This window comes from Pteropus medius, unplaced genomic scaffold (genome assembly GCF_902729225.1).
Source record: "Pteropus medius unplaced genomic scaffold, Ma_sr-lr_union100, whole genome shotgun sequence".
NCBI classification, from domain to species: domain Eukaryota; kingdom Metazoa; phylum Chordata; class Mammalia; order Chiroptera; family Pteropodidae; genus Pteropus; species Pteropus medius.
In genome coordinates, this window is record NW_024346667.1 from 5,536,679 (window position 1) to 5,560,710 (window position 24,032).

General features: G+C 41.3%; 1 protein-coding gene and 2 pseudogenes across 3 annotated transcripts in view; all 3 read right to left on the reverse strand.

Moving 5' to 3' along the window:
- Window positions 1-24,032, reverse strand: part of TMEM131L (transmembrane 131 like) — a 136,608-nt gene that overhangs the window by 98,065 nt on the left and 14,511 nt on the right. The gene's annotated exons all lie outside the window — the stretch shown is intronic.
- Window positions 7,104-7,223, reverse strand: LOC120613521 (uncharacterized; annotated as a pseudogene).
- On the reverse strand, window positions 7,858-7,975 carry LOC120613657 (uncharacterized; annotated as a pseudogene).

Genomic DNA, 24,032 nt, shown 5'->3' on the forward strand with positions numbered 1-24,032 from the left:
AAAAAAAAAAAAAAAAATTAACAACAGGCATTACGCTTACCAGCTGGCATGCTTGCGTGAGTACTAACTCTGGTTTTCTATTACATGATGGGGCTAGTAATGGTGCCCATAACAGTATGTAGCCCATAGTTTTATTTGAAGGATTAAATGAGATTCCGTTTATAGAGGCTTTAAAAAGTATCTAGCATAAAGCAAGCACTCGAAAACTAGCTATTATGATTAAATCTTTAAAACAAACAATTTCCATTTTGAAAATGAAAACATGACCTTCTACTTACATCATTACGCATTCTTGACTTGTTTCTCATCGTTTAAGAAGCAATTCTCATCTCAGCTGAGACAAATGCCAAGTGCAAAGCAACTGAGATACAAGAGTAACATGGCAAATAATTAATGACAGCCTCTGGTCCTGTGACGGCACTTGCTCTTGTGTAGGCTCCCCACTCGTGCTTTCTCTGCATTCTGCCACTAAACCTTCTCAACGACAGTCTGGAAAAGGTACCATTAATCTCGTTTTACAGAGGAGGAAATCAAAGCAGGCACATATTTATCTGGCCAAGGCTGCCCAGGACAAGGGGCTGAGCCAGGACACAAACCCAGGTTTATGCTTCCAAAGCCTGTGCTGTGCCATCCCCCTGGGAAAACTGGGGCCTGATGGAAGCTGCTCAAAGGAATCCACTTAAAATCCACACCAGTGAGAGAGTAAAAAAATGAGTGATTTATCTGGGGCTTTACATCTTAAAAAATAAAACTAAGTAATGAAAATAAGTTGTATATTTAATAAAGTTTGTTATAATCCCAACCATGTTCTAAGTCTCAGCAGGAACAAAGAATGAGTCAAAAATTGAAAACTTTTTTTCATGATTCTTGACAAATACTAGCATGAGTTGACATAGGGGGAGTGACAGGTAATTTGCTAAAATATTTAAGGGCCCTATTAATTTTTACAAGGGCATCTGTTAATGTGTTGAAATGTAAAGCACCATCTTTTGAAGCATCAGATATATTGCCTTTGTCAATTTTCTCTCCTTCAATTGCCAACACAAAAGCACTGGCTATGGACCAGATGAGAAATGGCCAGACGAGAAGCTAGTACTAGCAGGAAGTCATGTTCGAATGGAGACCATTCTACAAGTGTTACATTTATTATCGCATATTTTTGTGTTATAACAGCTTATGCGTGCCTATGAAACCTCAGTACTGGAACTCGGAGATTAAAAAAGAAAACAAGAATACCTATACTGATTAAATACATAATCTGCTCATCAAATATAAAAAGCAAACTGAATGCTTTCTGCCTTATCTCAGTCTTCGGTTTACTCATCTGATAAGTATCTTTTGGTGGTATCTTTTCAAAACTGTCCACTCAGAAATGATAGAGTAGTGCTCCTATCTTACCCAGTAGAGACCTAGAACCAACAGAAATAAGTTTTTTGTAGTCAAGTCTCACACTTTTCTCTATTAAGTACACAGATGTGCTCTGGGAAGGGCAACAGGAAAGGTACCAACACCCCCGACCCCTTGGGCCAACGGGACAGTCTGCAAAGTATCTGTAAATTCAAACAGCTTGTTGGCAATAGAGCCTCAATGAGACCACAGAATATCTGGACTCTTTCTCAGGGCTTCATCTACTTCTTTATGTATTCTCAATCTAAGCTCCTTGATAACTAAAACCAGCCAATGAAAAGTGAAAATTCTCAGAAGAGGAAGGCATACCTGAGTGTGAAAAGCTGAGTTAAAACCCCATTGACATCTACTGGTAATATAAAAGTCCTACGTAATTAAAATAACACCATAAAAAAAATGAGAAATTCTTGAGCAGGAGGAAGGCAGAAGACATGAAGATATCGGGAACACCATCGAAAAAGGCTCCGAGAAGAATGGGCCCAGAAACGTTACGGGATCGTAGAAAGGAGAGCGTGTGTTTTTGGATGTCATATTAAAAGTCTGGCAAACTATCTTTTCTTTGTTAAAGTATCCAATCACATTATCTTTCCAGGTATTTTAACTAATGAACGAAATAAATAACTTTATCTTCTTCATCTTCCCTGCTCTCGTGATAGGCCTTACTCAGGGTTCTTCCCATCGCTGTTTGCATAATCCCAAAAAGCATTTGAAAAAGGTATGTACTCCATACGTTTTTAAGTTAATATTCAAAATTTCACACTGTAATTTTAAGTGGATGCAAAAAAATAATAATAATTTCTGGCAATATTATAACTAAGTTTTAAATAAAACTATGACATCGCTTTTAAATGTATCTATTCTAGTCTAAATTCCATCACCATTTACTTCCCACATACCAACATCCCCTTAAAAAAATAAATGAATAAACTGTTTAAGAGCTGGAAATTGTACATCATTTCCCTTTCTCCTTGATCTCATCTTTCCATTCCACTTTCCCCAAAGTATTCCATCCTAATATACTTTTATGCTTAAAAGTCTACCATACCTCTTTGCAACAAAAGTCTGTAAACAATTTGAGATTTATGTATTTGACCAGAAAAACCAGTGTTAAAAGTTTCTTCCAAATTGAGTGAAATATAATCATTATTGTAAGGACAACACTGACCAAAAGAAATATCACAAATTATTCAATATAAGTAAATTTTTATGGGTTATGTGTGTCTGGATGACATGGATGGGACTTTCCCTCCCACAAGCTCATTCTTTGTAGATTATTACTTATTACTGAAATAAGATAAGATTCCACATGAAATCTATTTTGTTTAGCTCTTATAGATGGAAACGCTAAGAAAATGTGTTCACATAAATAGGTAGATGGAAATGGAAAGATTTTTCCAGCAAATAATAATAATATGCATCCATGGGCGCAATACTCAATCTATCAGCTGATCAATTAAGTTTTCTTTCTTAAATTTTATTGAAAGTAAAGAACAGGAAATTTATTTGCAAAAGGATCCTTTACGCAGTGATTGGAGTCACTCACTTTCTCAGCAGCCACGCCAATATTTTAATTATCCCTCTGCCTGGCACCTTGATGATTGAGGGAAGGTGAGAGGTGTGTCTTCCCTTTAAAGAATGGTAATTCAGAAAGGGGAGGCGTGAAAGGAAAACCAGCAGGCTACCCGGCCACGGGCATTTTCTCAGGCAGGTCCATTTTAGGACTAATTACACTGAAGATCTAAGAATCTGAAATTGATTCTCTTTAAATTACAGGTGCCTGCACATCCCTTGAAAAGGCTTCAAACTACCCCCAGGTGTGTATTCTCTTGGATCTGAAGGCCACTGCTCTAAGACTCAGGCAAGGATAGACCCCAAGTTCAAAGACAGATGGGGATGAAAGGAAAGCACAGGATAAAGATTAAGAAAAAGGTACCCTTAGTCTGATTCTAATTTGGGCTGTCTCATACACATATTCTTTAAAAAATGAGAGTCGGGTTACAAAAATCTTAACATAAAGATGAGTGTTTTCAAAAACCTTCACATCGTCAAATGGGCTTCCATTTTAAAATGAAAATTTAGCCTTCTATGAAATCAACACTGTCATCCCTTTCCTGACAGATCATAGGCCAGTTTGCAAGCTCAAAACAAGGGCACCATAAAAGCAGCTGCTGGCCAATCACAAAAGCAATCCCCATGCAGCAGATTCGACTTTGGCTTCCCATATTCTCAATTAGTGTAGGGTGGGGCTAGTAGCATTAATATTTTCTTTCTTAAAACTCTCCAGGTGATTCTAAAGCGTGGCTAGGGTTGAGACTAACTAAACTAATTCATACCTAAATACTGAAATTCATTTTTAATTGTGGAGGGGTGGTGTATATTTCTGATTTGAAGATTAATCCAAGGTTAACCTATTTTAACTTTTAAGATGTATTATTAATTTAGAAAACATCATAGGTGGTAGAATTCTATGCAGATAAAAATTTACCATCTTTTTAACTTCTTTAAAAGAAGCCCTTTAAAGCAAACCCTGAATCACATCTCTCAATTCAAGGAAACCTTTGAGATATACATCATTAATCAATCTGTAATGGGAATCTAGTCAGTGGATGACATCATCTACAATACAGATGTGAGAAGAAAGCACCACCTGAGAGAACATTCAGACAATCTAGCACATTGCTGGGTACAAAGCAGGAACTCAGCAATTGTGTTTTACGAGTTCTGAACTTAGGATTCAGATGGCACATCTGCACAAGATTCTAACTACACAATGCCAGTCTTCATAGCCTTCCTTCATTTGACTCACTGTGACTTCTCAGGTTAGGAAAACATAACATGTTCAAACACAGGTATAAATACACATACCCAAATGTGCTATCTGGACATTACAATTTTTCTAATCATCCTGGCTCAAATCTTAGAGCTATCTTTTTTAAAATCATGAAAATACTATTAGCATATAGTAAACACAACACACAGTAGGCTACAAATTACAAAGTATGTCTAGATCTCACTAGTATTCACATACACCCAAACATTCCTGTATCACACCCAAACCATAACCCAGAGGTAATGCTTGGAATGTTGTCTGATTTTCCCCCTTCAGTTCCTTATTCTAACTATCATTAATGTGACTTATTCCTTCTTTCATTTTCTCCTTATGTTCTATCAAGTCCATCCTCGTTCAGGATTCACCAGTTCCCACCTGGACGATGGGTAGTGGTCTTTTAACTGATCTCCCCTACTCCAAGCTATTTCCCCCACAATCCATGCAGAGCACATGTCATGTCCTTAGTTGCCAATCACAGAAGCCACTCTACATGTTTTAAAGGCTTTTATTGCAGCAGGGTATTAGGTTATACTCCATCCCAGGATCTAGGCTGAATCATACCGTAGAACTGGTCTGGTAAGGGAGCAGTACCATCACCGGAACCACCCCAGCTCCACTATGATCGAGAAACAGCCTCCAAGGATACACCAACACCAAAATGGGTACTACATGCTTTGCCTGTTTTTCCACATTTCATGTGTCTTGTTAGGGGATCTCACTCAAACTGGCAGAACTTTAAGTCATACGTCTGCGTCCTAACAAGCAAGAGAGGCTGGGTAACAGAGGTTGATGGGTTCTTATGTTCTGGACCTCTGCTGTATATTTACTCTCTGTTGGAGAGTCAGGATTCACAATACAGCGAACTATCCAAATGTCTCTGGAGAGGCTGTTCAAAAGATTCTGGGAAATCACTAAATAGTAGAAGTCTACCACAAGGAGAAGAAATTCATCTTTCTAAACGATCACTTTGGCCACTGTCTTCTACTAAAGAAAAAGCGAGTACGGCAGACATAGGGATGTGCCACACGGACAGCGGTGGGTGGACAGCTTCTAGCGGTCAGCTCCTTCAGGGTCCACCTCAGCTATAAAGAGTCACCCATCCAAAAACATGCACTTTGAAAGGCGGTCTATACATCCAGTGATTGATGATGATGAGTATAAAAGCTCAACCATTTCAGCCCAAAACTGGACATCTCTGATGGGCCATAAACATGCCAAAGCCTCCTGTGGTTCTGGTCAAGTCTCTGTGGGCCTGCACTGAAGCTTGACTTCTGCCCCCTCCCTTTCACAGGCGTTAATCCTTCATAAATATCCTGTACACCAAATTCTGTCTCAGCATCCGCTTCTAAGAACCCACACTATGACAGAAAACAACCTCAAAGAGCTTCCAATTACGATTAAGGGAAAGATTTTATCCTCCCATTCTTGTTTCTTACTCCATTTTAGTCTTAAAATCTGCAAACAAAATATGAAATGCTCAGGCTCAGACACTTTGCAGAAGTTTCCTAGGTCATTTCTTGGTTAAATGAAGTCCATTCTCTTAACAGATTCCTCAACAAGGGCTCAAAGTATAAAGTTTCCTGAGTTTGTGTATGTTTAAAAATTGCTCTTCTAACTTCGATATCTGAAGAATAGCTTGGCTGGGTATAAATCCATGGTGATCACTCTCTATAAAATGCTGCTCCACTGTGGCCTTGCTTTGCATGTCATTTAAGAAATGTGATTATGGCTCAACTCTTTTTGCCCTTTGATATTATTCAATCTTTTTGCATGGAGTCCTTGAAAATTCTTTTCGTTTCTCTTTTTCTTTGAAGTCTAACATTTTTCCAAGAATATAACTCCATGATGATCATTTTGGGTTAATTTCCTCAGATACTGGGTGGGCTCTTCCAATTTATAGATTCAGGTCTTCTTTCATTTCCAGAAAGTTTCCTTGGCATTTAAATATTAGTACCACTGCACCATGTGATTTTCTTCTTCACAATCCAATTACACATAAGTTGTGGTTTCTTTGCTATCGTCTACTTCAAACCGCTTTCTCTCTGATCCTTTTTGCTTCATAGAAAAGTTTCAATTCCTTGGGCAAGAACTTAAGCTATCAAAATCTGGTATAACATATCTGTCGTGCTAATGTTTGACACCCCAAACAAGCTCTCTGCTCTAGCCGAGCAATCCCCTCACAGAGTCCGGGACATGCCCTTCTTCCAACTCATTTCCAATTTGATGTCTCTCGTTCCTCTCAAGTCCTGTCCTTACTACACAAGTCTCTCTCTTGACATTCTGACCTGAAATTAGTTCCCTCTCTGAATTCTTATAATTTTATAGTCCAACTCATTTTACTGGCATAAGACATTTTAACTGGGCAATTTACAGTACTATCTTATACCATTAATGTGTCACGGGCTTATAACTCATTTCCCAAACTGAGAACCTGAATACTGAGACGTATGAGTTAACATTTTTTTCTCTTCAGTGCCTAATATGCTTTCGAATTCTAATTCAAATAATACAACTCTAAAGTTGCCCTGAGGCTTGCTCTCCAACCCTGCAGTTTGCTCCCACCTGCCACCATGGAACCCTGACCTATTACTACTCAGCAAAGCTGATCACTCTGGAAAAGCAAGCCAAGTTGCAAGTGAACACATCCATCCTGGACATCGAAGTATGGTCGGCAGTAAATGTGATGAAGGCGCAGAAGGTCACGGATTCTGTTTTTCACAGATCCTCAATTCCATTCATTTGTGGAACAAGTCTTTTCATTAGAAGCAAATCTGATAGCCTAGTTAAAAGAAGCATAACAATTTCCTACTTCCATGGGATACATGAAAAAAATCATTGTTTATAAGAAAAAAAACCTTTTTTCTAACGCCTACAGCATCTGGTATTCCTAGGTGGTCTCCCATCCAAGTACTAACCAGGCCCGACCCTGCTTAGCTTCCGATATCAGACGAGATCGGGCAACGTTCAGGGTGGCATGGCTGTAGATAAGAAAATTTATATTACGACTCAGACTAAGCAAGCAACAAAATAATTATCATTCTAAGAAGCCAATATTTCTCTTGCTTAGGATAAAACACAAAGAACCAATGCATTTAGCTTTCATTATCCATTTAAAACCAAAAGCTTCAATATATATATATTGAAAACAATATATATTGAAAAGCAGTGTTTTCTGGTTTTTCTTTCCTTATTAAAGATTTGCTTCTACTCTCAGCTGTGACTCTATCATAAAATAGCCTTACATTTCATGACCCTTGATCACTGTCAAAGCACTTTCATAACCAGTATCTTATTACATTCTTGCAACGAGGCTGGCAAGGCACACACCAGCCTTATTTTGTTTGTGGTAAAATAGACTTACAAGTCAAATGACTTCCCCAGATCGCATCACTAGTAAGCTGTAGGACCCAGGTTCTCTGACTCCTTGTCTTGTCTCTGGTCATGAAACTGAGTTAAGGCATTAATTTAATATATACCCAATATTTTTTCTAACTATTAATATTTCAGTTTATCCAACAGTATATCCTAATAGATTTTTTTTTTCAGGCAAGGCAACCCTTGCTTGACCTCACAGATTGCAAGGACCTTGTGAGCTTACAATCCCTTATTTTTTATTTTTTACACTATAGCACCTGGTCTTCTTAGGTGGTCTTCCATCCAAGTACTAACCAAGCTCAACCCTGCTTGCTTCTGAGATCCGACGGGATCGGGCTTGTTCAGGGTGGCATGGCCGTAGATCCTAATAGATTTTTCAAAGCTATATCCTAGTAGTTGCTTGAAATAGAATTGAGTATAAAAAAAGTCTGAATTTGAAAATGACAGTAACTCACAAAATCAACTCATTTTGCTATATTTTAAACAGCTGTCCAATTCTGCCACTTTACCCTATTCTATCCTATCTAATATGGTTAATACTGTCCTAGTTTATGTTTAAAAGCTAAGTTATACTCCAAAGGGCAAGAAGAAATAACCAAATCCCTGGAATGTGAAAATTCACTTGCATTCTGAAAATGAATAAGGGAAAAAGTGAATTAAGCAAGAAAGTTATAGCAATGGAAAACATCACATGAACATTTGCTAAGTGTTAAGGTTCTTGAGAAATTTCCTAAGCGAGAAAGCACTCTCCAAGTGTGAGAAACTAAAATTACATCTTTGTTTGTTTCAATGCACAGTTTATAGAGTTTACGATTAACCTTCAGGCATCTCTGAGTTTTTCCAACTAAAAATAAATCTCAAGTATTTGGGTCAACAGAAATAAACATGGTCAAGAAGACTAGGGGAAAAAAAAGGGGGTCATCTAGCAAGATAAGACCTTGCAGTAACTGGCTTTCTAGAAATTCTGTGTCTAGGAACAGGGTCATGGACCCCACAGTTATCCTAACAGAAGGGGATAATGTGAAAAATCAAAGATGTAGCTTTCCCAGGAATAAACACAGAGAGTTACAGCATTCCCAGGGCAGAGAGATCAAATAACAAGAAGTTATGATCACCAAACTCTCTAAGCATCCTCTAACAGTCAAAGCAATCTGCATAAATCGTCTCCCTACCAAAAGAAAGAATAATGTATGACTAATACCAGCCTCACAAAAGTCTCAGAAATTTCCAGCTTTCTCCTTATCTGCAGATCTTTTCAAAGTAATGTTAGGCTGAACTCTTTCGGCAGAGTCCTATGAAATACATTTCAGCCATATTAAAAGCTTCTGTGGTTGTAATGCCTAGTTGAACACATAATAATTCATAGATCAACCAAAGTATAAGTTAATTATGTCAATAGACCTTTGTGTTAACTCCCAAAGAGTTGAAACTAACCTTATGCTCCAGGAGTTTAGGATCTGATGCATTATAAAGGCTTATTGTGACAAGGAGAATGAAAGCTGTCGACCCCAATGGCTATTTTCCCCTTCCTCCTTAAAAGAAATTCTTAACTAGGCTCATGGCTGTAGGATAGATTTTTTTTACCAGAATACCTTGCAACCGAGATACAACCATGTTGCTAAGTTCTAGGAATGAGATTGTATGTTGACATTTTGAGGCTACTTCCAGGAAGTGGCCTTAAAGGAAAGAGGGGAACAAAGTCTCCTACAGCCCCTTTCTCCTCCCCTGAGGGGACATGAACTGCAGGTGAGTAGTCATTTTACACTAGTTTGTGTAAAATGGAGCCACCATCTTGAAGATCACAGAACTATGGCAGCAGCTCCGGCTTGCTCTTGCTCTCTCAGATAAGCAAGTCTAGAGGGAAAATACTACCTTGCTTACTTCACTTCTATCTTATTTATGCCACAGGGTTTTCTGTCTCACAAAGCTGATCTAATCCTGATATACTTCTTCACCATCATAGTCGTAGTAGGGATGGTGAGAATAGCAGTAACGCCTGCATATGCACCTAAGAGTTCTTGCCACGTGCCAGAAAATATATTAGGTACTTTATATATATCATTTCATACTTGCAACAACCTTGTGAGGTGGGCATTCTAAGTCCCATCCTCAGTTAGGCATCTAGCTTGGTCAATCAGAAGTCCTAGAAATGTGGTGGCTTCATTAATGACCTATTCCCTGCCAAACCCTGCCCACCCTCACTCTCTCACTCTCTCTCTCCTCTCCTCCTCTCTCTCTCTCCTCTCTGTCTCTCTCTCTCACACACACACGCACACACAAAGTTTGAGAATATTCTCTTTACCCTTGTGCTGAAATTTCACAGTATGCTTGGTGGACCCTCTTAATCTTTCACATTGTAGGCTTCTCCCTGTCTCCTTCATGACCTACCATCTCATCCATTTTCAAGCTTCCAGAATTTAAAAAAAATTTCTTAGCCATTGATAGCTCCCTCCCCTAAACATTTCTTCATGATGGGCTTTTTCTACCTTTTAAATTTCTGTCCTGTCATATTAAATGAGGTCTCGGGAGAGGGAGGAGACTAAGTCATCCTATGGTCATTCTGGAACCGATTTTCACAATTAGGGGGGAAAGTGCGCGCGTGCGTGTGCGCGCGTGCGTGTGCGTGTGTGTGCGTGCGCGCATGTGCGTGTGTGTGCGTGTCTGTGTGTATATATTTTTCTTTGGTCTCAACAGGCTAAGGTAAGTCCAAATCAACAAGACAGAAACCTCAGCAAGACCAAAGGTAAATACTTACACTTAAATTTTTGTTTTTTAAAGAAGGCAATGAACTACTTAAGTGTATACTGAGAAAAAGAATTTAACAGTTCCTGGTAAAAAGAAGGAAAAGAGAAAAAAAAAAAGAGGTTTAAGAGTTTTTTTTGTTTCTGTTCTTATTTTTGTTTGGCCATAAAATCAACATGGTCCAAGGAATTGACTAATAGAAGTGCTAATGAAATCTTAGGCTTCATTAAAATAAGTAAAGTCCAACCAAAAAAAGGAAAAAAAAAAGAAATGAATTCACCACACATGGCACCATTCAGATCTCAACTGAATCACTTTATCCAGTTTTAGCTAAACTTTAGCTTAAAAAAAGTTCTGACCCAGTTAACACCAGAACTGAAAATTAAAAAAAAAATGAGCAACAGTTTAGCCTGTAGAAGTTAAAAAAATAATTAGGTATAATCAAGCCAAAGATGAGATCTGATAACTGTTTCTGAATCTGTGAAGAACTGTGTGTCCAACGGCAGGGTGCAGACCTGTTCTGCACAGCTGGGATCAGTGGCGGAAGGCCTAAGATGGCAAATGTGAAAGCTCAAAGAACATGTTAACAGCACAAGAGGCTCAATCCGGGCAGTCTAGTGCAGAGCTGAACGCCCATCACCTGAAGTGTTCAAGCTGGAGCTGAAGAATCCATCAAGTGTAAAGGATGCCGTACAGGGATTTATTTCTTCACTGGCACAGAGTTGGGTGATTCCTGTCAAGACTGATACATCAGTGGAGAGTGTACCACAGCCTGGCCGCAGCCATGCCGCGTGATGCTGCAGGTCAGTCAGTAGTCTGGCAGATGAGAGAGCCGGGCAACTCCTAAGCCTCCCAAGGATGACTCTGAGCTCCAACGCCTGAGCATCACTAACGGTGGGAAAGGGACAGCCCAAGACCAGGGCTCCTAAGATAGAGGGCACATTCTTGGAGCTATAAAGCAGTGAATTCAGGTCTGACTCACCCGTAAATGCTAAAGAAGGGGGAAAAAAATGACTTGTGCCTACCTACAAAAAATGCAAGACAAAGGTTTCAGAAAATGAGAGGCAGCCCAAGTTCTCTACGTAAGACGACATTCAGAAAAAAGGACAACAAAACCAATCCAGGCTGACACACTACAAACGCAGAACCGGCTATGCTGTGCAGTATCGTGAGGTTTCTCTTCATTCCAGCAGGTTTTTTTTCCAAGAAAGGCTGGCAAAAGCTCAAGCTGATATAACTGCAAAGTTTGGAACTGACTCTCTCCGGCATATGTTCTATAAACTTCTAAATGGCAACTTCTCGATTGCCAGCATCCAACTACTAGTTTCCAAAGTGATTGAAATGGAAAAAGATGAGGGCAACTTGGGAAGGCCAGGCTTGCCCAGAAGGGCCGAACAAGAAGCTCCTGGGGACCCAGGGGTGACAGGAGCTCGACTCTTCATTGTTCATATTCTGCATAAATACTAAGGGAGAACACAACACATTCTGCATCTTGTGGAGAGAGAATTTAAAAGAACTGCATTCACCCTCTACCTCCCTACTTACCTCCAAAAATACACACTACATACACACAATCTCACACTCACATACTGCAGTTATCCATGTAGGTTGTACCAAAGAATGCACAGCCTCTATTCCAGAATCCTGCAAAAAACATTTTATGAACCAATGCACTAAAACACATGTTCCAGGATTTCAAATTAGACAGCAAGCCGGAAATGAGTGGGAGAGCTGAGAAAGCTGGCCTCGGCCCTTCTTGGCTCTGCTGCTACGATCCGGGCTTCTCGGCCTAGAGTGGACTTTTAGGAAAAGTTCCCAGCGCCGAAGGGCCCCTGACACTCTCTTCATCTTCTTAGGGGACAAAAGCATGTAAAGAAAAGGCCTGAAAGGGGAAAGGCTCCCTGCAGAGGACACCTCAAAACCCCTGGCTCTGTCTGGGACCCACTGAGCACTGTTTGTGAGTAAAGCAAGATGTTCATTTTCCATCCTCCTACATCTTCTCCCACCCGCCTCCTCCAACTTACATAAACTCAGAGAATGGCAGGCAGGCAGACAGAAAAGGAGCTGTGCCTTAAATCTGACAAAATACAAAGACCGAAGAGGCACCATAACGTTTTTCTTTATTTAGTCAAAAGCTTCAAAGTGCTTAAACACTGGCCTCTGCTATCAAAAGCTTTAAGGATGTTAACAGAAGCTGATTCTTGGAGAGGTACATTGGGAGTCCACTGTGGAATTCTTTCGAGTTGTCTTTATTTTTGAAATTTTCTTGAGGAAAAGAAAAAATAAGTGTTTCTGTATTCTGTGATATATCTCTGTGAACAAAGATGAAATAGTGAAGAGTGGAGAAGACCACAGTCTGTGATAAAAACAGCCAGGCACCGATATTTGTCATCACTTTGTAATTTCACGTCTGTGAGTTCGGCACACAAGTGACTTTCTCTTCCAGAATAGGACAAAACAGCACCGACAGACATGTGATACACCTATGACGTGGAAAATGCTTGGCCTGAGGTGCAGACTTCAAAAATATGCCTTTGAGAATATGAATAACATAAAACATAAGGCCTAATTAAAGCAAATTAACTCTCTAGGTAGATGATTCTATGGAGCAGAAAGTGGCAGACTGGGTCAGGGAGTCAGAGGTTTCCAACAGGGGCCAGAGGAGAGGTGCCTAAAACACAGGTGTAACAGGATGTTTTCAGCTTCAAGCAGCATGAGGCCTAACTCAGAACAAGGTAAATAAGAGTATTTCTCTCACTTGAGTCCCGTGACCTGAAGTCCTAGAGCAGATGGTTCCAGGGCAGGTAGATTCAGCAGCTCAACAGAATCTTCCCACCTTGCCATCCATCTGCCGCCCCACCCCCAGCATCGCGTCCTCGCCGGTGTTCTTTAGAGGTTGAGAAACCTTCCCCAAAGTCCTCAAGCAACATTCCCTTCAAATCTGTCTTCATAAACGTCCAACCCTAAATCATTCATAAAATCAAGGAGACAACCGTGACATTGCTGTGGTCACACCACACACACTTCTGTGCAGAGGGGACAGAATCAGACTATCTGAGATACATTTCTGGGGTTGGGGGAATAGGGCTGGTCTTCCCTGCCAGGCATGGCAACCCCAACTGAATAAGATGGGGGTGGGGGTGGGGCAGTTCCTGAAAGACATAAAATATCCCTCTGCCTCAGTGGGCCTCCCCATCCCCAGTGTAATAAAGCAGCCTGTGTTTATCTTTTGTATACCAGGCTTCCACGGAAAATTCTGTTTCAATACAGTGATCAGTGATCTGAAATGTTCTGTTTTGTTTTTCGAAGCTGTAGTTTAGGCCAAGCTTCTGGAGTAATACCTAGGCAAGTCCTATTTAATACCTTTCTAAAGAATTCCTATCCATTAAATCCACAGCCTAATCTGTTTTGATACTCTGACTCTGAATGGGATTCTCTTCCACCAACCCCCTTTCTGATTTCCGGTTACACCACCCTGGAGTGAGGCTGGCTCAGCATGCAAAGGCTTCGCTGGCACTGCAGGAATTCACCTTCACACTTCTTTGCTGGCCAGGGCTGACATCCCACTCCCTAAGCACAGGTACTGCCACATCCTTGTTAACATGCAGCAACAGTTTCCTACTGGTGTGCTAAAAGCTATTACCGCTCCCCCAGGGCCTCCTCACACCTCCCCAGGACTGAGCAACTAAAGGGTCAACACCTGGCAGAGCAGGCCCACCGCACCCCTGTCTCAGGCCAGGTTTAGAGCATCACTTTAGTCAGCGGGTTGTCAGCTCCAGGAGAACTCTCTGCTGGCAGCTCCGCCTCAACAATCCTGTTCACTAAATAGTTCTTCACACCTTTCCCTTTCCCAGCCTCATAATCACTCCTCATTAGCAAAAAGACAACTTCCCGTTCTTCAGGTGAGTGGCCTGAAGCAAGGCCTATGGGTGGATGAAAGCACCTGGAAGGGACTCTCTCGGCTCCCGGCACCCAGTACGCACACTGCAGCCCATACTTCCCTAAGTCAAGATGTCTCATTTTTTACTGTATTTTAGAACATAATAAGCAAAAATAAGAATAACAATTCACTACCAAATGAGAACAATGAGCACTTTCAAGTGTTATCTTCCAGATGGCACATTGTGTTTGTGCAGTGTCATACAGCTTGACACAGGGAGCTGGTATAAGGACAAAACAAAGCAATATATGGGGAACCGTATCACAGAACCCAGCACAGACCAATTCGGTCAACATTAGTACTAGCCTTTGAAATAAATGATTTTTTTTATTGTGGTATAATTGACATATAACATATTAGTTTCAGGCATATAACATGATGATTCCATACTTGTACATACTGTGAAATGATCACCACAATAACTCTAACATCTGTAACTTTTTTCTATAAAAAATTCAATACCGTGGAACATCTTTTTCTCTCAAATACTTTACACCAACATTATCTACATGGATGTACTGCTGGACATCTAGGTTGTTTCTAATTTATTCCCAATATAAAAAGACATTTTAAGGACATCTTTGTAAACTTATCCTACTCTTTCCTTAAGAAACAAAGTCTAATTTCTTTAAAGCACACACACACTTCGGTAATGTGCTGCCGAGTGCGTATTCTCCTCTGAAGAGTGTTTTACACGTACCCCTTGAATCCTCACACGATCTTCGGAGGGAGGTACTACCATTGTTCCAGTTTTACAGATGAGAACACTGAGGCTTAGAGTCACACAGCTAGTCAGCCAGACACAGGATTCAAACCCTGAGCCCCGACCTTACCCACACTAGTTCTGGCTTTTCAAATACCACAATTCCTTAAAAAAAAAAAAAAAAAAGAAGAAGAAGAAGAAGAAGAAGATTCTTGCACCCGCAGCTAGAACGATGACAACCTCGTCAACCTCACATCGGGCTGCAGCACTTACACGCACGGCTCTGTTCTAAATGCTGTCCGTGTATGTACTTAATTTTTACAACAAACCGCGGTAGGCACTATTGATCATACCCACCGGCTACAGGGAGAAGTCACCAGCTAATAAGTAGGAAGTCAGATTCAAACTCAGGTGCTCTGGATCCAAACACATCTCTTAGCCACTGAGCTACTACCCTGACTGGAGGTTAGAAAAAAATTCCCTGACTCAGGTATTCATTACCATATGCTCCTGTGTCCACCGTCTTATCCACAGCCCTCCCCACGACCTCCGCAGGTTCCCGACCTTGGCTCATTCCTTGACGTACAGGCACCTACTCCTCTACCAGCTGCATCCTCAACTCTACCTGCCACCCTCCTTCCCACCCACTACTCAACCCACCCACTTTCTATTTTGTTCTTTCCTCTCCACCCCAACCCTAACCCGACATTATACGAACCCAGAAAACATTAAGTAAAAAGAACTAAATTTAAAACTCAGCTCATAAACACACAATAGTTTATGTGTCACCAAAGTCATGTGTTCCTTCTCTTAAAACTATATGCATTCCTTGAGAGCAGAGCTTGTGTTTACTACAACCTACTAGTTTAACCAATATGCTCCAGGGCTTTCTAGAACCATGCAATGCCTATTTCCTATCACCAGCATACTTTTTTTATTATTGGTCACAACACAGTATTTGTTTTCCCCAGGTCCAATTTGGTACATTTGGGACATTATATGCATAACCTTGAGACTCAGTCAATGGTTTACGCAAAGTTTTGTGCCCATATATTAATGTAATACAGATTCAAAATTGTCTTTGAAAATCTCTCCAGCTGAAGCATTAATTTGGAAAATGTAATGACTTGGAAAAGGGTGAAGGAAAAAAAATCAAAATTTCAACAAGCTCCCTCTATTTTTAATCCAGGGTGAATTCAAGAGAGTCATATTTTAATACTAAGCATTTAATTATAAGGATGATCTACGATCAAACCAATATGTTAATTTTAAATCACCATCATCATTTTTTGATCAAACCCCTTGAGCTAAATTATGTATTTTTTTAAACTGTTCTTTTAAATAAGCTTTAGATCAGAGTTCTCATAATTCAATATTGTATGTTCCCAGCTTACATGAATTAAGAACATTTCAGTATATGTAGATAAATGATACTATTCCATTTTTTTTTTCTTCTTCATATACCCATCCTAGAACAGAAACTAAAGAAATGAGGGCAAGTGAGAATTTTCTAATCATTTCAGTAGACATCATGCCCATAAATATGAGACTGAAAAGTCTGGACTGCAGTCTCAGCTGACACTTCTCCGTTGTGGCAGGAATTGAGGCCTTGAGAGGCATGAATCTCAACAGACACAGCAAAATGGAGCGAAGGCTATTTTCTCTTGAGAGGTTCTATGAATTAAATAAACTAATATTTATTTTTAAAAAACAACAACAACAACAACAGAAAGATTCGATGTTCAAAAAATGTTAGTTCTCTGCACCCAGAATCTTAGTTTCATGACCAGATGAGATCTGCTTTACAAGGTAACACGAATCAAATGAGAATACACAACGCTGGGCTTTACACTAAAAAGTGTGCTATGTCAGTAACTGTGCGGAAAAAACACAGTCTGCTAAAGCATTCTTAGTTTTTAAATTAATATTTTAATTCCAAAATGAAATTTTTTAAGGCTATAAAAGGAACACATACTCAGTATAATAAAAATTGTAGAGAGCAGAGTCAAGTTCAAGACTTGTCTCTACGGTGCTTTTGTACAAATTTGAATAAGACGCTCCCTCTGGGAGGACACAGCTCCAAGGGCAGCAGCGGGTCAGCCTGACAACCGTGTGTGCAGCGCCACAAAGTAAGATGCTCAAGTCAGTCCAGCCCCGTCCTGGAAGGTCAGAACAGACTTAACTTTTCAGGGCTCTGACTTCCATGAAAAATTTTAGGGCCCCATTCTCCAGAAAAATTAAAATCTAAATATTTAATTGACTTACTACAATAACATGCAGCTAAAGCCTCTTAATCAAGTTTCTATTTTGTAGTAGAAATGACAATGTGCTGAGTGCTGCCAAATATATCCAAAACTTGACATTACAAGAAAAATACTGCAAAAGCTACATAAGTTTAGAGATAACATACTAGAAGAGCCTAAATAACTTTTGGATACTCAAAGTATTTAGGGAATCCAAAGAAACTTAAAAGAAAAGTACTCTATAAAAAAGTACTACTAAAAAGTAACCTAGAGATTAACTACATTGAATGTGTACAGAGGGCTTTTACTATAATGCTAAAAAATAAATGCACAGATTGGAATAAAATGACTAACATGACAAAATATTTGAAGTTGTCCCTAAACAAGCTTACAGGAATAAAAATGATTTTTTACTAACCACTTGAATAATTACAGAGGAACAGAAAACTGACACAGATCACTGAGAAAACACTAATACAAAAGACTGGTGATTTAATTTCATATGCTTAATACTTATAATCACCACCTACCTGATCAAAATGCCCGCAGGGGGATGCAGATTTTAAAACTCCCACAACCTAGACTCACTAGGAGATGTTTTTATCTCTTTCCCCTTTCTCCACCTGTTTCCTACTCCACTTACTTTCTGCCTCCTCTCCCCGCGCCGCTCCCCCCCACCCCCGCCCTTCCCTCTTTTTATCAGTCAACATTATAGGTGTGTGCAGGCCTCCTGAAGTAACTCTCTCCTCCTCCAGTTTCCCCTACTAGCCCCAATTTGAAAGCAGAAATGAAAAGTAAATAGTGTGTGTTTAAGTGACAGGCCTTTAACTCAGCAAGGGACCAGGTTTCCTGATACCTGTGCGCCCGTCCATAAGCCCTATTCCATATGCCACCGACCGACGTATTTCTAAACTCCCAAGGACAACACCCACGACACATCTCCGAACCGGGTTTTGTTTTGTTCGTATGCTTGTTCTGTTTAGTCTTAGGCTGATTTTTAAATCTCGAATTTCGAGGAGCAATCTAACTTTAATGGACCCTTACTGTATCCATCATAACTCTAAGAAGTTTAGGCAATTAGAGAGAATCTCCCTCCCTTAATTATGGTCTAAATGTGGTGAATTAATAGAACCCCTTCCCAACTACCTAAACATCCTTTCAAATTAAAAGGACGCCTGAATTTACAACCCAGGTTAAATGGATTAAAAGATTAAGGAACACCAAGCAAGTGCTTTCTCCATCTCACTCTCACATTTCAACCTCAAATTACCTTAGCCCTTTAATGAATGACTGGAAGAGTCCCTGTGAATCCGTCGTTACCCACGAATTACGCCAACCGTAACCAATTTCAAGATCACAGATCAGATTTTCCCAAAACACGAATCTGCTAATTAAGTTACATGAAAGTCGAACTAACAGGCAATTTGGATGTGACATTTATCCACCTGAAAGTAGAATTATAGGTGAAGTAGTAAAATTCACAGAAACAGCAGCTAGCAATTCCTTATGGTCAGCTCTATTATACACCTGGATAATTGCAGTTAAAATATATGGAAGCAGAAAGAGACTAATCTTCTTGATTCAAGCACTTCCAGGAAACAACAAAAGGATTCTCCCACCACACCAATAAGTGGCTCCCAGGGTCTGTTTCAGCATGTGAATCGACCCCCACAGGTCTTCGTATGCTACGTTTAAAGTGGGAATGAAACAAGCTTAAGATACACAGACGCAACACACACAGCCTCACAGCTGTTTCAGTAGCTCTATTTTCTCTGAATTCTAATCAAAGGAATGTGGTTTGATTTCAAGCCTTTGCGTATTTGCTAAGCTTCAGTATATACTGAAATATTCTTCAATCTTCCCACTTATTTCCCACACACACACACACAAAATCACCGAAGGAAAAAAAATAATGGTCCCTAGCGCTCACAAGTTCGTGTAAATAAAATACAGAATTATCTTGGACACACTCCATAATTTAGATATAGAAGCCATGTAACCAAAAGGCCAGGTTGAATGAGTTGGTTAAGAAAACCCGTGGGGCCTGCAGCTGTCCTTGAACTCTGGCCATCCAAAGCTTGGACGGACCCCTAAGTGCAGCTCTAAGAAGTGAAAATTCACAGCCAGTCACTTAACAGAGTGCAAGGCCAATACCAAAGTTACGTCCTAGGAGTCTCAGAGTTGGGGTGGGGCAGGGAAAGGAGGTGAGGGGACCTCCGCAAAGGATTACTGATGAGTCTCTGTTATAGGTCGAACTGTGTCCCCCCCTAAAATGATATATTGAAGTCCTAGATCCCAGGACCTCGGAATGTGGCCTTACGTGGAAATCGGGTCATTGCAGATGTAATCAGTTAAAATGAGAGCAGACCAGCATGAGGTGGGCCCCTGATATAACGGGACTGGTGTCCTAAGGAGACGGCCATGTGAAGACATGGGGACACACAGGGGGAATGACACGTGACGGCAAAGACAGAAAGGCAGGACAGGGTCCCCGAAGGCTGAGGGAATGTGGCCGCGCTGAAGCCTTGCTTTCAGACTTCTAGCTTCCGGAACTGAGAAGGAATGCACTTCTGTCATGTTAAGCCACCCAGTTTGTGATGATACTTTGTTATGGCAGCCCTAGGAAAGGAATACACCACTCTTGAACTTGGGTTTCTTCCTGTGGCCTTCCTCCGTCCTGCCCCCTCACTGCGCAAATACTCCCACGGCAGTATGAAAGAGCCACAGGGAATCCCCAGTCTGTGGTTTGGGTTGCGGCCTCTTGCCCCAAAGGGTTACATGACAGGCTCAGCCATCCCCCGCCCCATCCCAATTTTAGTCCTTCCCTCCAGCTCCCACCCTGCCCCTGGGCACAACCCCTGCCCCTCCCGCAGCATCCCTGGCAGCATCCCTGACCATCCCTGACCGGAGGCAGGGGTGGGGGGAGTCAAGCAGGATGTGGAAGTTCCCTTCAGTGTGGGCTGTGCCTGCACTGCTTCCGCCCACCCCAGTTTCTCACAGAATTTTTAGAACACTTCTTTCAGTTTTTACTCAAGTAATATCTTTACTTCTGCCCCACCCCCCCCATAGTCAGTCATTCTCATTCTCTCTCTCTCTCTCTCTCTCTCTCTCTCTCTCTCTCTCTCTCTCTCACACACACACACACACACACACACACACACACACACACACACCCTGCCAGTGCCAGAGGGAGCTGGGCCAGGAGACCAATCTGAGTACACACACCACCCTGTCTGGGAGCAGCCACTCCCATCCAGTAACTGAGACTTTTTGTTACTTGGCCAAGGTTTTCGGCCAGACCCACTTCCCTTAGAATGAATGGATTATCCCTGAGAAAGTTCCTCAGTTCTCCCCTGGAAGCGGACCTGACCTGTAAAGGCCTAACCCACCTGTTTCCCGGGATGCCAGGGCACAGTGGACTCCGAAGGGTGGGCACCAAAGCTCAACCTGGAACCCCACCCTCATCCCCATAACCACGCCAGAAGTGTTTTAGAAAAATGAGATCAGCCGGCTGAAACCTGACAACACATGGAAAGAAAACCCAGGTGTTCTAGGTTTGCTAAAATCCTGGGCTGGTGAGCAGGGCTGAAAACCGAGCTCCTTCTCCTAGCTTCCACCCCCCTGTTTTACCTACAACACCATTTCTGCCTCTCACTATTTAATCTTCAACCAAAAGTGTATTCTGAAATGTGCTTCCTTACATGCCTTCCCCTGGGACCAATGGTTCTCAAACCTGAACAGGCGTCAGAATCACCCGGAAGGCTTGTTAAAACAGATCTCAGGCCCCACCCCTAGAGCTTCTGATTCAGTAGCCCCTGGGTGGGGCCTGAGAACTGGCCTAACAGGTTCCCGGGTGCTGCTGATTCTGCTGATCCTAGGACAACTTTGAGAAACACTGCCCTAGACCTCTCAGGCCTCGCCTCATTCAGCTCAAGTGACGTGCTCTGTAGCAGGCACTGCTGCCGGCCTGCACCCTGTCCACCACTTCTCCCACTCGGGCACAGTCCTGGTGTGTTCAGTGAGCACCACTCCTGGTGCCTAGATGAACCCTGACACAGAGCAAATCCCAGGGGTCCCACCAGGCCGTGGGTCAGGGAGTGGTTCAAGGTGAGTATGGACCCATTTTTGATCTGTGGCAAAGGTTCTTTTAACCTGCCTTTGGATGTTCAAGTGGGAAGACATGAGGCTGTGAGGACTTCAGCTCTCCTGTACCGCTGAGGGGAGCTGGGCAGCTCCTGGGGCCAGCAGAACAGGCAGGTAAAAGGACCTGGCTGCCTGATGCTGATGCTCCTCTGCTGAGTAAACCAACCCAGAACCACCCTGTCTCATGGCTTCTCCTTAGGTGACAGAATGCATCCTTTACTGTTTGAGCTGGTTGAGTCAGGGTTTTCTGTTACTTGAAGCTGACAATATATAATCACAAAGCAAAGCAAGCTAACAGGATCGCCCGCCTGCCCAAGGACTAAAGGCAGCCTCGCAGGACATGCCACAATGGTATGTGGTCCACAGATTTAAAAGAACAGATTTAAATTTTCCAGAGCCTCTCAAAAGCTATGCAACTGCATGTCGGTGGATGAGGCACACTTGGAAATAGTGTAAAACTAAGAAGACTAGTACACAAAGAGGGATTACTGAAGACCAGCTCTGGGTCTTTCTTATAAGAGCCAAGTTCATTCTCTTCCAGGGCTTGCTAGGAATCAGCTGACAATGGGGCTTACTAAATGATTCAACTGCTTCTACACATCAATCTTAGACCGAGTCTCCTTCTATGGAGGGCAGACCACCAGTATATTTCATTGGGAAAATGGTTTTTCAAGCTATTTCACTTTAGATACAAGGTAGACAAGTGTTTTTAGAGAGAAGATACCTCAGATTATGTGTCTGTTCTGCCACTTTATAGCCCTGTAATCTTAAACTGTTTTACCTTGATGAACTTGTTTCCGCATCTATAAAATGGGAATGCGAATCCCGTTACCTAAGGACGATGCCTGTGAAAGTACTTGGTAAAACCATAAAGTATAATACAAGGGCAATTACTTACATCCAATTTTCAATGGATTAACTAGATGGGCATTTTAAGAGATAAAGCTTAATCATGATCCAGGGAGAATTGCTTCACTAAAAATTAATATTATATGCATCTGCTGTAACTATTAATTGGAACATTGGACTGTTATTCAAACTGGACTTGACCTATTACCAATAATCTAGTGGCAGCTAGAGGAAACAACATCCACAAGGTGGCACAACCCTAAGGTCATGGCTGGCATGACACCAACATGAATTACTAACCAGGCACATCTTCACAATCGTCAGCTTGGGCGGTCACACGCAACGTGCTTTTACTGAAGCTGTTCTCTGGAAACTACCTTCAAATGCATCAGTGGGTGTCTTTGGCCATTTCTTAGGTGGCAAATCACCCTTCCCATAGAAGTTTAGTTTTAGCCCAACACCCACGTGTCCTTCAAAGCCGTGTTTCCTGAACAAATTCCTTGAACAAGCTGGGTAAAAACAACAGGAATTGGCATGAGGGAAAAAGCAGATATGGCACTAAACCCATGTTTCTCAAAATATGTCACTTGTGTAGTAGAGAAAATAATGCCATGAGGTAAATATGGCCTTCTTCCTGAAACATGAATTTTACTAAAAGATTTTTAGGGGAAAAATAAAAGAAACAACCAGTGAGTAATTTTAATGATGGAAAATTCTCAATACATTTTGAACTTTGTTAATTTCAAAGAGTTTTCATGGTCATAGCAGACTTTTTTAAACTATATCTCCACTACTTTGGGAAAAGCACTGAAAAACTACAATAAGCAAGTAAGACTTTCTTGTATCATTTATAAATTACAAAGGCAATCCTAAAAACAACAGTTCCAAAAGAACATCATCATTGAGCACAACATCTATGAAATACTGTCTAGACTACCACAGCAATTATTTGTAAAGTGATACATTTTTTACATTTATAGGGGTGGGGGGGAGAATCACTATTACTCTAGAGTCATATTTCACATGTAAAAGATTGTAACAACAAACTAATAATTTGATGGCAATTCATTTAAAACTAAAGTAACAAGCTCCCAGGAGACCCCATTATCTCAATAATTGGTGTTCCTAGACAGAGACTAACTACCTTGGGAAATTATATTTTTCCTTTGCACCTTGAAATCCCAAGCTCTGCCAACTTCTTAAGCAATAAGCTGGTGTCACAATAGATCCATAATACCTTTACGGAAGTAATCAGTGCTGCTGCCAATATTATCGGGATCCATCTAAAAAACACTTTCATTTCTCATCATCCACTGTGATGAGTAAGGAACAGACCGAAGCACAATGCTCACTGCGTAAAAGAAGCCTAAAGTGACCAAATTGTCAACCCACCTCCGACTGAGATTTCCTGAGAACAGAGGCTGTGTTCCTAAAGGCCGAACACCCCCTCTCTCCTGTTCACAGTGGTACCTTCCCTCATCTGAAATGAGCTGCTCTCAGGTCTTTCCTGTACTTTTTAAAAACCATGCTGTCGTTTCCACGGGCACATCTTCCTGGGCTGCTGGACCTCCTGGGGCCCTTTCTTCAGGATGCACAGCTGACTGAATGGATTCCAGGGAGTTACTTTACTGTTAAATATCGTGACAAGTAGCAATAAATAGTCAATTGCTTCCAATCCACGGAGCAACAGACAGAATGAAGCCTGCTGAGAGCCAGACTTCGCCTGTCCATCTGAAGCCCTCTGAAAGGCAACCGCCCTAATCCAGTGAACAGAGATTCCTGTGCTGGATATGCCACACC